Source organism: Maylandia zebra, linkage group LG3 (genome assembly GCF_041146795.1).
Source record: "Maylandia zebra isolate NMK-2024a linkage group LG3, Mzebra_GT3a, whole genome shotgun sequence".
Lineage (NCBI taxonomy): Eukaryota > Metazoa > Chordata > Actinopteri > Cichliformes > Cichlidae > Maylandia > Maylandia zebra.
Genome location: NC_135169.1, coordinates 10,457,764 through 10,470,171, shown reverse-complemented (window position 1 = coordinate 10,470,171; position 12,408 = coordinate 10,457,764). Strand labels below are relative to the sequence as shown.

General features: G+C 41.8%; 1 protein-coding gene across 1 annotated transcript in view; it reads left to right on the top strand.

The window, feature by feature from the left end:
- Positions 1-1,928: 1,928 nt before the first annotated feature.
- LOC143416657 (uncharacterized) overlaps positions 1,929-12,408 on the top strand; it is a 376,067-nt gene continuing 365,587 nt past the window's right edge. Inside the window, exon 1 of the mRNA XM_076882106.1 lies at positions 1,929-2,077. The gene's annotated coding sequence lies outside the window, so the exon portion shown is untranslated. The remainder of the gene's footprint in view (positions 2,078-12,408) is intronic.

Sequence of the window (12,408 nt, the reverse complement as noted above, 5' to 3'; positions counted from 1 at the left end):
GTCCCTTAAAAAACGGAATCGTCCCGTATTTAGAAACAAAAGTACACGTCCCGTATTGAGCTAATAAGGGACGCACTTTGTCCCGTAATACAGTGAGAATCAAAAGTAGTCTATAAATGTTAATGGAATTAACGCTTTGTTGGAAAACATAATTCCCAGCCCCTCTCCTGCTTTGTGACCAATGAGCTGACAGCACACTTATGACAATTCGAGTATGACAAGTCAGATTACCGCTCATCTCATTGGTCGAGGAAAGGTCGCTTACGGAGAAAATACCGGAAGACAACAGATGACCACAACAACAAGCATGGCCAACAGGGAAACAAACGCCGACACTGCGGTGCAAGTCTCGGACGACAGTACACCTAAAGCTGGGCAGACACTGCGATTTTCAAACTGCACGATTGACTCGCAGGGGTTAGAAGTTCATAGGTCACGATGCAGGTCTCACACTATACCGCCCGATGCTCTGATGCGACCTGAGTGCTCACACTGTGCCTCCATAACATGAAGGTTATAACAGAAACTCTGTCGCTCTCCCTCTGTCTTTCACTCACACAGACACACCACCACCATCAACTTTGCTAAATTGCTAATGAAAAACATGATCAGGCAGCTGTGATTGAGCAGCATGTAAATCCAACTATTTTCACGGTTGTTGTGGTCGTGATAATTTTGTGGTGCCACATCGAAAAGGCTCGGATGAGCTTTCCAAAGTCCTACAAGTTGTGCCTCCATCGCTTGTGTCCAGATCACACGCTGCACAGCTGTGCTGCTCCATCTTTTTCACCGACGTTTACGTGTTTGCGCGTGCGCAGTGTGAGCGGCTGTGGTGACACCCTCACGAGCGATTGATGATCGGGAGCTGGTCGAGGTGTTAATCGCTTCTCGTTACCCCACGTATACTACACGACGCACGATGAAGGCCAAAATCGGGCCGATCACCAAATCGGTCGCACGACTCAAAAATCGGCTAGAGAGTGATATTATACCCCTCTCGTCAAACTGACAGGTCATTAATTATTCATGAGCTCCGGAACTAATTAAATTATTCATGAGCTCCGGAAGTAGGAAGTAATTAAGTAATAAAAATATGATATTCATAAAAATATGATATTCATAAAAATATAATTGATTATTTAGAAAGTTTCTTATATATCAAAAAATAGCATTCTTTTATTTCTTTAAGCAATTAAATTTTTATTTTTATTTTTTTATGCTCAAAAAACGCCATCTGGTGGCGGGTCAGTGTGTGTGTGTGCGCGCGCGCCTGAGGCTGTGTGTCTGTGTCTCCGGACCGTGCTCTCTCGGGCTCCGTGCTCATGTGTTTAAAAATGTATTAAACCATATTAAAATTGTTTAGTTAAACTTGTGCTTTTGTAACGTTCAGTATGGCCACAAACACATGCTGCATGCCTTGGGGGAAAACTTTATTTAGATTTATATGCATTTGTAGATTTAGAATAAAACTCATACTCAGAAAAAACTCGCGATCCCCTAACCCTCCTTAGAAACATAAGCAGGGAAAACTCCTTAAAAAACCCTCCGCGATTTCTCCAAAAACCCTAGAATAACTTGTTAGCTACCCCTCTATTCCCAAAACCTTATATTCGATAACAGGGAAAATCCTTATTCTTTTTTCCTTCAAAAACTTCCCTCTTACTAGCAACCTCTAAAATTCAACGCACACTCTAAGTTCTACCTCGCTCTTAATCTCCGATCCACAACTTCTTGCAGAGCACAATTTTTTCCTGCTTGTTCGCTCCCCGCTCTGCTCCCGAATGCGCTGCTTACCTCGTTCGAAATTTGCGCCGGAGACCAACTCCCCCCCTTACTTCGCCCCGCTGCCAATCACATAACCCTTGCACCGCTCCCTTTGCACCCCGGTTAGCCAATCCGCTCCAGGTCCGATTTTTATGATCTCCCGCTCAGGTTAAGACTACCCCCGAGCTCCCAGAAGACCCCTGCCTTCAGCCATATCAACAACTGGAACCGCTCAGACTGCTTGCGAGTTCGCATAGGGAGCGGCCGATTTCAACAGCAACTTGCGTCTCTTTCCTTATCCGCATATCACTCGGTAAGTGTTAATCTTCCTCTCTAACTACATTTTTGCATTTTCCTTTTTACCATTCTGTCAATCCTTTCATTTAAAAAATAAATAAATATCACAATGGTTTGTAACAGGTACAATACACCATCCATCCATCCATTCGCCTCCACTTATCCTTTTCTCAGGCTCGCGCGGTGCGCTGGAGCCTATCCCACGTACAATACACTTTAAAATATATATAAGCTCCACTTTTAACTCCCGTAAAAGTTTATACATTACATGTCTACATCACCTATCATGGCCTCATCGGGTATCTCATATCATCTTGTTATTGTTATGTTATTTGATATTTTGCTAGTTTGCGTGTTTTAAAACTCTTTGTTTTTCTTTATATTTTTAGACCCAGATGTGTTAACCTGATCCCTGCGAAACACCAGCTCTGCGTGGATTTTGACCGCGAGTGACCGGATGTTGTTTCCGGCCTGAGGTTGCCTGAAATGCCGTGAGGCTCGTTTGAAAGATTGCGCCCGAGACCAACTCCGCCTCCAAGGCATGCCTACCTTTAGCTGCCACCAGTGAGATATCAGAGCCGGGCTCCACATATCCAATCAGGAGCACGAGCAAGACAGCTTTTGCAGACTCTCCAGAAATATACAAGTCCTTACCAACTGCTCTGCAACCCAGTGTTTCTGGTCCCCTCACTAACATCGCTTTTTGAGATATTTTTTATGAACCACCAAAAAAGCAATTTTACCCCACAGACTGGGTCTGAGGGCAGCAGCGGGGACAAATGATTGTAATGAAGCGACGGACATTTCATGGCTGGTCTTGCATAATCGTGAGTTATTATGTCATATGGTGATAAGTACATAGTTTTGCAAGAGGCATACAAGCACTGTGGAAAAAGTAATCATAAAACTGTTTTTGTGAACACCCTACGTTATGCTTTAAAAAATGTGATACATGTAATGTGATCATCAAAGAACATGATTTTAAAAAAAAAAACTTTTATTCTTATGCTTTTAAAGTATGTCAGATTATCTTAAAACACTTATTTGTATGTTATAATGTTTTTCTTACACCATGTGTAATTTTTATAGACACCTTATTCATTGTATCAATGTGTAATTATGTATCTTTTGATAAATAAATAAAATATTTAATCTTGTATTTGTGTACTTTCTGGTGATTCAATAAAAAATTAGTCACATATCGCTCTGATAAACACAGATGGCTGAAAGAAATGTTTGATGGAACAAAGGAAACAAGTGTCTTGCTGCTAAACTTTTAAGTAACCATGGTTTAAATGAGAAAGTCTGTATGTAAAACATGAAAAACTCCATATCAGTGATATCTACAAAGGTGTACTCATTTCTTTGTAATGGTACTTTACTGTTCCAATGAAACAAAAAGAAAATCTCATTTTTAAAGTACATTTTTCGGCCATCCTGACCTATTTTCAGGGGCAAGAATGTTGATGTTAGACTGTGTTTTAAATCAGGTTGTGATCTTAAACTAACTATCACAGCACTGATTTCAGTTGTAATCTCAATTAGAATCCCAATTTGGCTTTTCTCCAGTCAGTGTTATGGTGAAATTTAACTTGTTCTTTTGTGTAATTGCACATGGCCCAGCAAAGGACCCCTTAGTAAACTGTACAGCATACGTTTTCAATTCACTTTTGTCAGAAAACTTCACAGTATGAGAAGTTACAGCACAGTTTCTCCAAGTGTGTGCTTCTTTTTCAGCCAGCGTGCTTTTAGAGCATCTACATTAGCTCATGTAGTAAAAGTACAATCAGTAAGTGTACTTTAACATTTGAGATTCCGAGTCACTCTTGCTTAGATCATGTGAACTATATCATGAACCTTTTTTTGTATAATGCATCAAACGTGTTCAAATCAGTTTATTTTCAATTTATTTTAACTCATCTAGAGACAAGCAACTCCTTTTTAGCTTCTGTTATGTATTTACCTCTCACACCTTAATCTAGATGTTAGTGTTCTCAGAGTTAACATGTCTCATGTTGCCATGTTGTATTTCTAATACCCAGCCTCAGTGTTCGCCCTGTTGACCCTCAAATCCAAACACCAATGATCTAGATATTCACAACATTCATAAGGAGATTCTTAAGGTCTTAAGTTTTGTTGTTTTTATGTTTTACAAAAAAAAAACTTCACATTTTTTATATTTTTAAACGAAAGTGACATGCAAGGATATTTTTCTTTAGTGATGTTGCTTCAGCAATCTCAAATACTAATTATTCTGGGAATTTTTATGGTCAAACTATGTGATTTTCCAAATGTGTGTGTGTGGAGTAAAATGACCTTGTTCTTATGATGTTGTCACCGTGAATCATTTAGGATTAACAACACAAATTGTATCGATAGCAGAAACAGTCTTATAACTTATAATTCTCACACGTTACCGCTAGTTTTACAAACGCAGTCTTCTTCAGCTCTGTTTATGTAGCTTTTATGAAACTGATTTTCCATAGTACAAGTAGAATTTAATTTTTCTTTGCTCTCCAGTATAAATGCAATAATTTGCAGGCTTTTTACTGAAACTCTCACAATGCAACACTCAATGCTCAGAGCTTCATATATCAACAGCTCTGAAAATATCTTCTTTTTTAAAGTAATGTAGGACAGGATCTCTCACTCTCTGTGTCTCAAAAAACCCAACTAAACTGGCAATCACCACTAAACAAATGAAAGTAGTTTATGGCTTTTTTATCAGCTGCATTTCTTTCATTTATGTATTGATCCCATTGTTTATTGGTAATGCTTTTAGGTCACTGTTTTAGCATGTCTGCCTCACACTCCATTTAAACAGTTTAACAGATAGTGGGGTCTGGTAAGGAAGTTGGGGGGAAGCAGACAACTCCACAGGAAGAGTCTTTTTGTCTTTTCTCCACTGTAAAAGATAGCAAGGCAGTGTGAAACTTTCTTTGCGGGAAAGACAAAACTGAGAGCCATGCTAGGCTCAGTGAGAGACTCTGCTCACCCTCTGCCCCAGCGATGGCAGTCCCTCACCAAGCTTGATTTCTGTTCTTTGTCTTGATTAAAGAATGTTAGCTACCGCTCATCGCTTGTCTGCAGGCTTTATTAAACGGAAAACTTCCACAACAACCTCTAAACAGTGGTTTATGGCTTTTTGTCACCTGCAACACCATGTAACACCTAGATGTTAGACTCTTTTACCATCACATTTGCAAGGGTTTATGTGTTATCCTTGATCACAGTTCTAAATAAGTTAACTTTCTTGACATAAAAGTAGCCCAAAGAAGACAAATATATGTCCAGTTCTTTTTTACTCCAAACCTACTGATCGGAAAACATTATGTGATGCTGGAAGTTTTCATCCTATCCACCTGCAAAACAAGTTTACCTGTAAGCCAACACATTAGACGTAAGCAAATTTGTGAAATTCCTGAACAATGTGCTTTGTGGAGTAGCAGTAGTACTAGAACTAGTACTAGTAGTCCTAGTATTCTGCAGCAACCAGGCTTCAAGAGTGATCACTCTTCTGGCTTTCAAATGGTGAAAACATGTCACAGTCTTAACCGCAAATCAGAAATGTTGGTAAATTTAAAAAGGAATTTAAACGTCAGCTTTGACATAGACACAGACTTTATTAATGCCACACTCAGGAAATTCACATGTTACACATGATTTAGCTCACCTGCTAAATCCCCAGAGCAATAACCACATCAGCATCATTAGCCTGAGTGTTGATCCTCCAGGTGAGCGTTGTTGTCAGTCAAAACCTTTTTGGAAACTCTTTACAAGAATCAATGTAATTATTTGTTTTACTTGAATCAAATGTAATGGTTTATATACCTGAAATAAAACCCTGTACATGAAGTAAAAGGTTTTTGATCTTGTAAGTTCTGGCTTTAATATTTTCAAACTGTGTCTCATGCGTGTGTATTGTGACTGCTCCATCACAATGTATAATTTGACTTGTGAGGTACACACAACTTTGTAGAAAGCAGCCAAGTCAGCCAAGTCCTTCACTCGTGTCTCTGCAGCTGTTCGGCCTCTTTAGACACATCTTTCACCAGTTTTCTTTCCAAAGTCTTTGAATCTTTGCTTCCTGCCTCTGCCAGGTCTGTGTGTAGAAGCATGTGTGTTACTGTTTGACGTCTGTTCATGAATCCTGCCATGTTTAGTTCAATATAGTGACGTGCTGATCTTTACCATGTTGTTCTGTAGTTTTGATCCCTCTGGATTCAAATGATGAACAGATCAGTCCTGTGTGTCCATGGAGCTGACACATGTCACCCTGACACAACTCTGAAAGCACATGAAGGAAAAGCTTCACCAACAACTTTTCCTTCATCTAACTGCACATTTGTTTCTGTCTGTGTACAAACTGATGTCTGTCCCACTTCAGACTGGATTCAGCTCCTTCAGGTCAAACCTTCTTGCATTCACTGCAAAAACAGAAAAGTCGTCTGACTCTCAGACTGAGTCCGAGTAAAGTTCACGTGCTGACATACAATGTTAGGGTTGTCACTCAAACACAGTAATGTATCACACACATACGTTCATACTGTTCTTAAAAGTAATGCATTATCTTCATCAGTTACTGGTTGCAGAAAGTCCTCTCCCCTGCAGCCGACCTTGCTGAGCCTGGTGAAGCGAATCAGTGCTTCTTCCATGTTTGTTGCAGCCTCTAACATGACGACATGTTCAGCAGATGTCTCTGATATGGAGAACACACTTCAACATCTGCAGCAGATTTGGGATTTTTGTGTCTTTTGTTGCTTGATAATCTTGTGAGAAGTGTTTGATGAAGCAAACACAGACAGTAGATACAGAAGCCCTGAGAACAGAGTGGAGGGTAACCCAAAGACACAAGCACAGCTTTATTTACACAGCACCAAATCACAACAACAGTCGACTCAAGGCGCTTTATATCGTACAGTCGACCCTACAATAAACCATACAGAGAAAAACCCAATGACCAGGCTACTAGTTACTGAAAGACTGTTTGTGCTTAAAGTGCTTTGGCACTCTTTGGCAGTATTGTAGACAATGTTAAACTTATTCATCTCATCGGCCTCTGACGACCTGTTTGCTGCTGCCTGCCATCTCACTGCGTCCTGTCGGCGCTCTGTGTTCACGTCTTTGTGTGGAATCTGTTTACCTGCTCTCATTTACTGTTTTTGTCACGGTTGATGATGGCCAACCGTGGGGATGCGAGGAAGGAGGACCCAAATGCTCTGTGATGAAGACAGTGCGGTTATTTACAGTGAGGTAAATAACCAGTACACAATAAATCCCCGTAGCTCCCTGGACTCCCGTGTCTCACTCAAACGTCTGTGCTCTCCGCTCCCGTGTTTCCTGTGCATGCTGTCCTGTTCTGCTCCTCCTGGGCCCTATTTCAGGAAGCCGGTTTAGAAAACTCAGAGTTAAAAACGATACTCAGGGTTGAGTAACCCCGAACTGTCCAACTCGGAATATTCGGTTTCAGAAAGGCTGATAACAATTAGTTCAGTCAACGCGGAGTTGCTTTAACCCCAAGTGAAGCGCGCGGACGAGGATACATAAAGCCCTGATTAGTGGAGCACAGATTAAGCGAGTCACCATGGAGACGGAGGGAAAGAAGGCGCGGTCAATGTATTTCACAGCGCTTGAGGCCGAAATTCTGATGGCAGTATATGCCGATAACATGCAAATTCCGCGGAAAAAAGTAACGCAGCCACAGCTGCAAAAGAAAGGGAGCATGCATGGCAAAACATAGCCGACAGAGTCAATGCGTGAGTGTTAATTTAAACATTGATCTAGGGATTTCCACCCATTTAACACGTTATTTTATCATATGTTATTTTATACATTTTATTTTGTGATGTGAGCGCAGGTGCAACCCAACAGGCCCCAAACGTTCCTGGCAGCAAGTAAAAATGAAATATAAAAATATAGTCCAAACAGGTAAGGTGTAATTGTATTATGAGCCATAGTGCTTGGTCTGTTTGTCCCATGTAAATCAATTGCAGTTAGAGGCTACATTAATTTCCCCTCTGTAAGCACTTATTGAAATTATCTGAGCACATTACAAGTACATATTTGCTTACTCTGTATGCTCAAATGTGGCCCGTTATAGCCAACAGAAAAAAAGCGGAGGCCCGAAAAACAGGTGGGGGTCCTCCACCACCACCACTCACAGAGGCTGAGCAGTTGGCCCTCAGCCAAAACAGTGGGCGCCCTGTGGCCGAAGGCATCTCTGCGGGGACATCCTCTGAGTCAATAACCCCGCAAGACACAAGTGCCTACATAGGGGGTAAATTCAAAATAATACATGGCGTGCATACATCCATTCTGCACAGTCACCTTGACCAAAATGAACTATGTCGTAGTGAAGTTATTGTCCTACTGTCAGAGAATGAGAGTTATCAAACAGTCAGGTGAATAAACAACACTGAGACACTTGGAAACTGTTAACGTGCTGCACGGGTGAGGGCCCAGGGAGAGACTCACACACACCGAGCTGCAGTGGTACGTCTTTATTATGAGCATAGCAGTGTCCTTTAATTTTGCATACATGTGTGTGTGTGTGTTAACCTCTCACAGGGTGAGCTCCCTGTTCCCAGAGACAGAGCGAGTAGTACATTTCGTACTTTTCCCAATAAGAGTAATATATGAACATATACCTCAATGCAACATAAAGCTCATAAAAGCGTTTCCACCCTGACACCTACTGATTTTGCCTTCCCTCAGTGTCGGTTGTCTCTGAGAGCATACTGACAATGAGGTGTATGGTGATTGGTATGTCTGGTAATTGCCATTTGCGCCCACATAAGTCATGAGTGACCTGTATGAACCCCATATACTTCCAGTTGATGGTGATGGTGTACTGCATCTGGTGCAGCCCCCTGTTGAGCCAGACCGACATGCAGTTGTGAGTACTCGTAATACTCCACAGACTACATGTGTCAACAGTAGAACAGCAATGTTGTTAAATGTCTCCACCACAGGCACATGATGACGAAACAGTGACAGCTGCTACAGAGGAGGACGCAACAGAGCCACACTATGAGGTATACAGTGTACAGTGGAAAATATAACAACTGACGACAATGTGGTACTATGATGACACCATGGACTTACTATGTCCCCGGCAGAGTGATGCTGGAAATGAAGAGGAAGAGGGTCCAGCCACTCCTACAACAAACCTTACCACAGTGGGTTGTTCAGCACTGATTTACAACCAACCTAAGTAGGCATGTACTATGGATGCCAATGCTATGTCCCTTGTTGCAATAGCTCCCTGTGAAGCAGCTGTATAAGACATATCTGGCCAGGAAGATAAGAAAGTGCGACATGGAAATGGTGCACCTCCAGCTGCAGATCCAAAAGTCGAAGCTGGAGATTGTACTGCTGGAACAACAGTTAAGGGTGGGTGGAGTGATCATAGATGGACGAATCATGTCAGTGTTTGTACAACATACTAATATACGCATTTATTCTTTGTGTACAGGACATACAGGGTGACCAATAAAGGCAGTTGACCACAGTATCTGTGTATTTGTCATGTAACATGTTGGGGTGACGGGTCACAGGAAATGGTTGTGGCATATGGTGTCTCTGACTGCTCTTCCATCCTGTACGTTCGTGGGTGGGTCAGGATGTTCATCGTGTGGATCACTGCTGTTGTCTGGTTCAGCTGGACACTGTTCACCTCTAATTGTGGCAATGTTGTGTAGGATCACACATGCCACAATGATGTCACATGCCCTTTCTGGGGTGACCCTGAGTCCACGAAGGCACTGGAACCGGGCCTTGAGCATTCCGATGGTCATTTCAACTCTGGCCCGTGTCCTGCAATGGGCCAGATTATAACGCTGCTGTGGGCCCGGTTCAGGGTCAGGGTAAGGGGTGAGCAAATAGGGTAGACATGGGTACCCCCTATCACCAAGCAGGTGGCCAGTGAACTCTCCTAAGACAGAAGAATACATGTCAGTGCAAACGTCCCTGTGGCAATTGGTCTCTGTATATTTCACAGTTACTTCGACCCACCATGTCCAAATTTGGTGCTCAGTGTACATTCTCGGAAGATTCGTGAGTCATGGACAGAGCCTGGCCACTTGGCTTCCACATTTGTGATAATGTTGGCAGCATCACATATGATCTGCCCAGTGCAGAGAACACATATTAGCATCCATTACCATGATGCCATCACTTGTTGGTGTGAAATGCTACAGGGAACTATGTACCTGTACATTAATGCTGTGGACGGACTTCCTGTTCACATAGTCTCCTTCATTTGCTGAGGGTGCAATGATTGGGATGTGGGTGCCATCTATACAGCCAATCACGCCTGGGAACCCTGGAAATTTATGTACCATTTAAGTAGTAGTCCAAGTATCACCACATCATACATTAAGTTTTGGTCATCCTGATACCTGCAATTTTGTGGCATCCCTCTTTGATAAATCTTGTGGGTCTATGACCGGGGAACACCACAAACGTGTACAGGAGACGTTTCAGTGCAACTGTAACATTCCTGACTGCCCGACAGACGGTAGCCTTGGAAACGTGCTCAGCGTCACCAATATTATACAGAAAGCTCCCGTTTGCAAAGAAACGGAGTGCGGTACAAAGAATATGTAATGAACTGAGAGCATGTCCGCGATGTGTCACATGCGTAATATATGGCCTGAGGCTGTTATCCAAATAAATTATAGATTGTGCTGAGAAACGGTAACGTTCACACAGGAAATCATCAGGAAATGATAAAATGTCCATACGCGCTCTGATCACTCTCTCCCGGCGGAGAGCTCTGCGGAGAATTTGGGCTTCAAGATCTACTGGCTCTTCAAGGAAGGAGCACGCCATGTCTGACACTTCCTGCTGTCAGGTTTCCGACAAAGAGGCGGGGTCAGTCAGGGTTAGTTGTAGTAAACCTGCTAGGGGGCAGGTTAGCTTCACGGCGTGTGTCGTCATAGTGACTCACTCAGGCTGCAGCTGAACTCGCTTTGTGAAACCGAAAACCCAGAGTTTTCGTTAACTCAGGGTATACTTACTCAGAGTTTGCACTAAACCGGCTTCCTGAAACAGGGCCCAGAGGTGTGGACTCAAGTCACATGACTTGGACTCGAGTCATGTGACTTGGACTCGAGTCATTCATTTTATGACTTTAGACTTGACTTGAAAAAAGGTTGTAAGACTTGTGACTTGACTTGAACCTGTTTACTTGAAAAGACTTGATATTTTACCCAAATCTAAAATTTAACATACATATCATATAAAAAGTGCGGACCATTAGTTCTCTTCATTCATTCTTACCACACTCCGTACGTATGTGAGCGTGAGCTGTAGCACAGCCAATCAAATTAACCAGATTTAAAAAAACAAAAACGCTCGAGCCAAAAATGCTCCCAAGAGTAATTTCTTTCAGGTACATAAACTACGAAGTAGTAAACAAAAAACAAAATGCAACATACAAAACATGCAAGAAGAGAATCACAGACGGAGATGGAACAACTTCCTACTTGGTCCGACATTTGAAGTTGCATAAAGAACGGTAGGTGCTGCCTTTTTTAGCTACGATGAGATAGCGACTTAGCTAACTTCATCTTATTAGCAGATGTTCTCCGGCTACGTTGATGACACTGTTTGGCTTTAACATGTATGATATGTTTGTCATGCTATTTTAAATCCGGTCCTCCAAGAATAACATGCAACTTGTTAGCTCAGAATTGAATTGAATGGTGAGCAGGGTCTGTTTCAGAAAGTGGGTTTTGTAGCTGTACTCAGGGAAGAGAGTTTCTCCCCGTCTCCTCCCCATCATGGTTTAGACTGACAAATATTTATTTTGCATAATGTCTGAGCCTGGGAAATGTTGTTTTGGTTAGAAAATCTGGCCCACCTCAGTGTGTAATTGAGTAGTCCTGCTATACATGGCCTTTTTCTTCTGTCTTTTATGTCAATACATCAAATAAAATACTTTGATCTTATGTTATTAGCTGTTGTTTATTTGCAAAGGTCAGTTATTCTTAACAGGGAGTCTAAACATTGCTTATTAGAACTGTATGCAGAGTTTTGACAAAAGTGTTTTAATAAATAATTTTTATATTTTTTATTTCTATTTTTTATTGTCTCAAAACTATGAGGGTGTAAGTGTTAATAGTTATTTAGCATTATCAGGAACAACTTAAATTCATGAATGGCTGTAATGGAATTTCTGACATGAGTCTAAGACGCTAACCTCTCTCAGATTTGAAGAATACCAGATGAAAAAGAGGATCACAAATGAACCTCAACAGCCTTCCATATCACAGTTTATGGACACTTGTGCCGGACAGTACAGCATGACTCATCCACAGCAGAAAGCTATCACCAATGCATCAT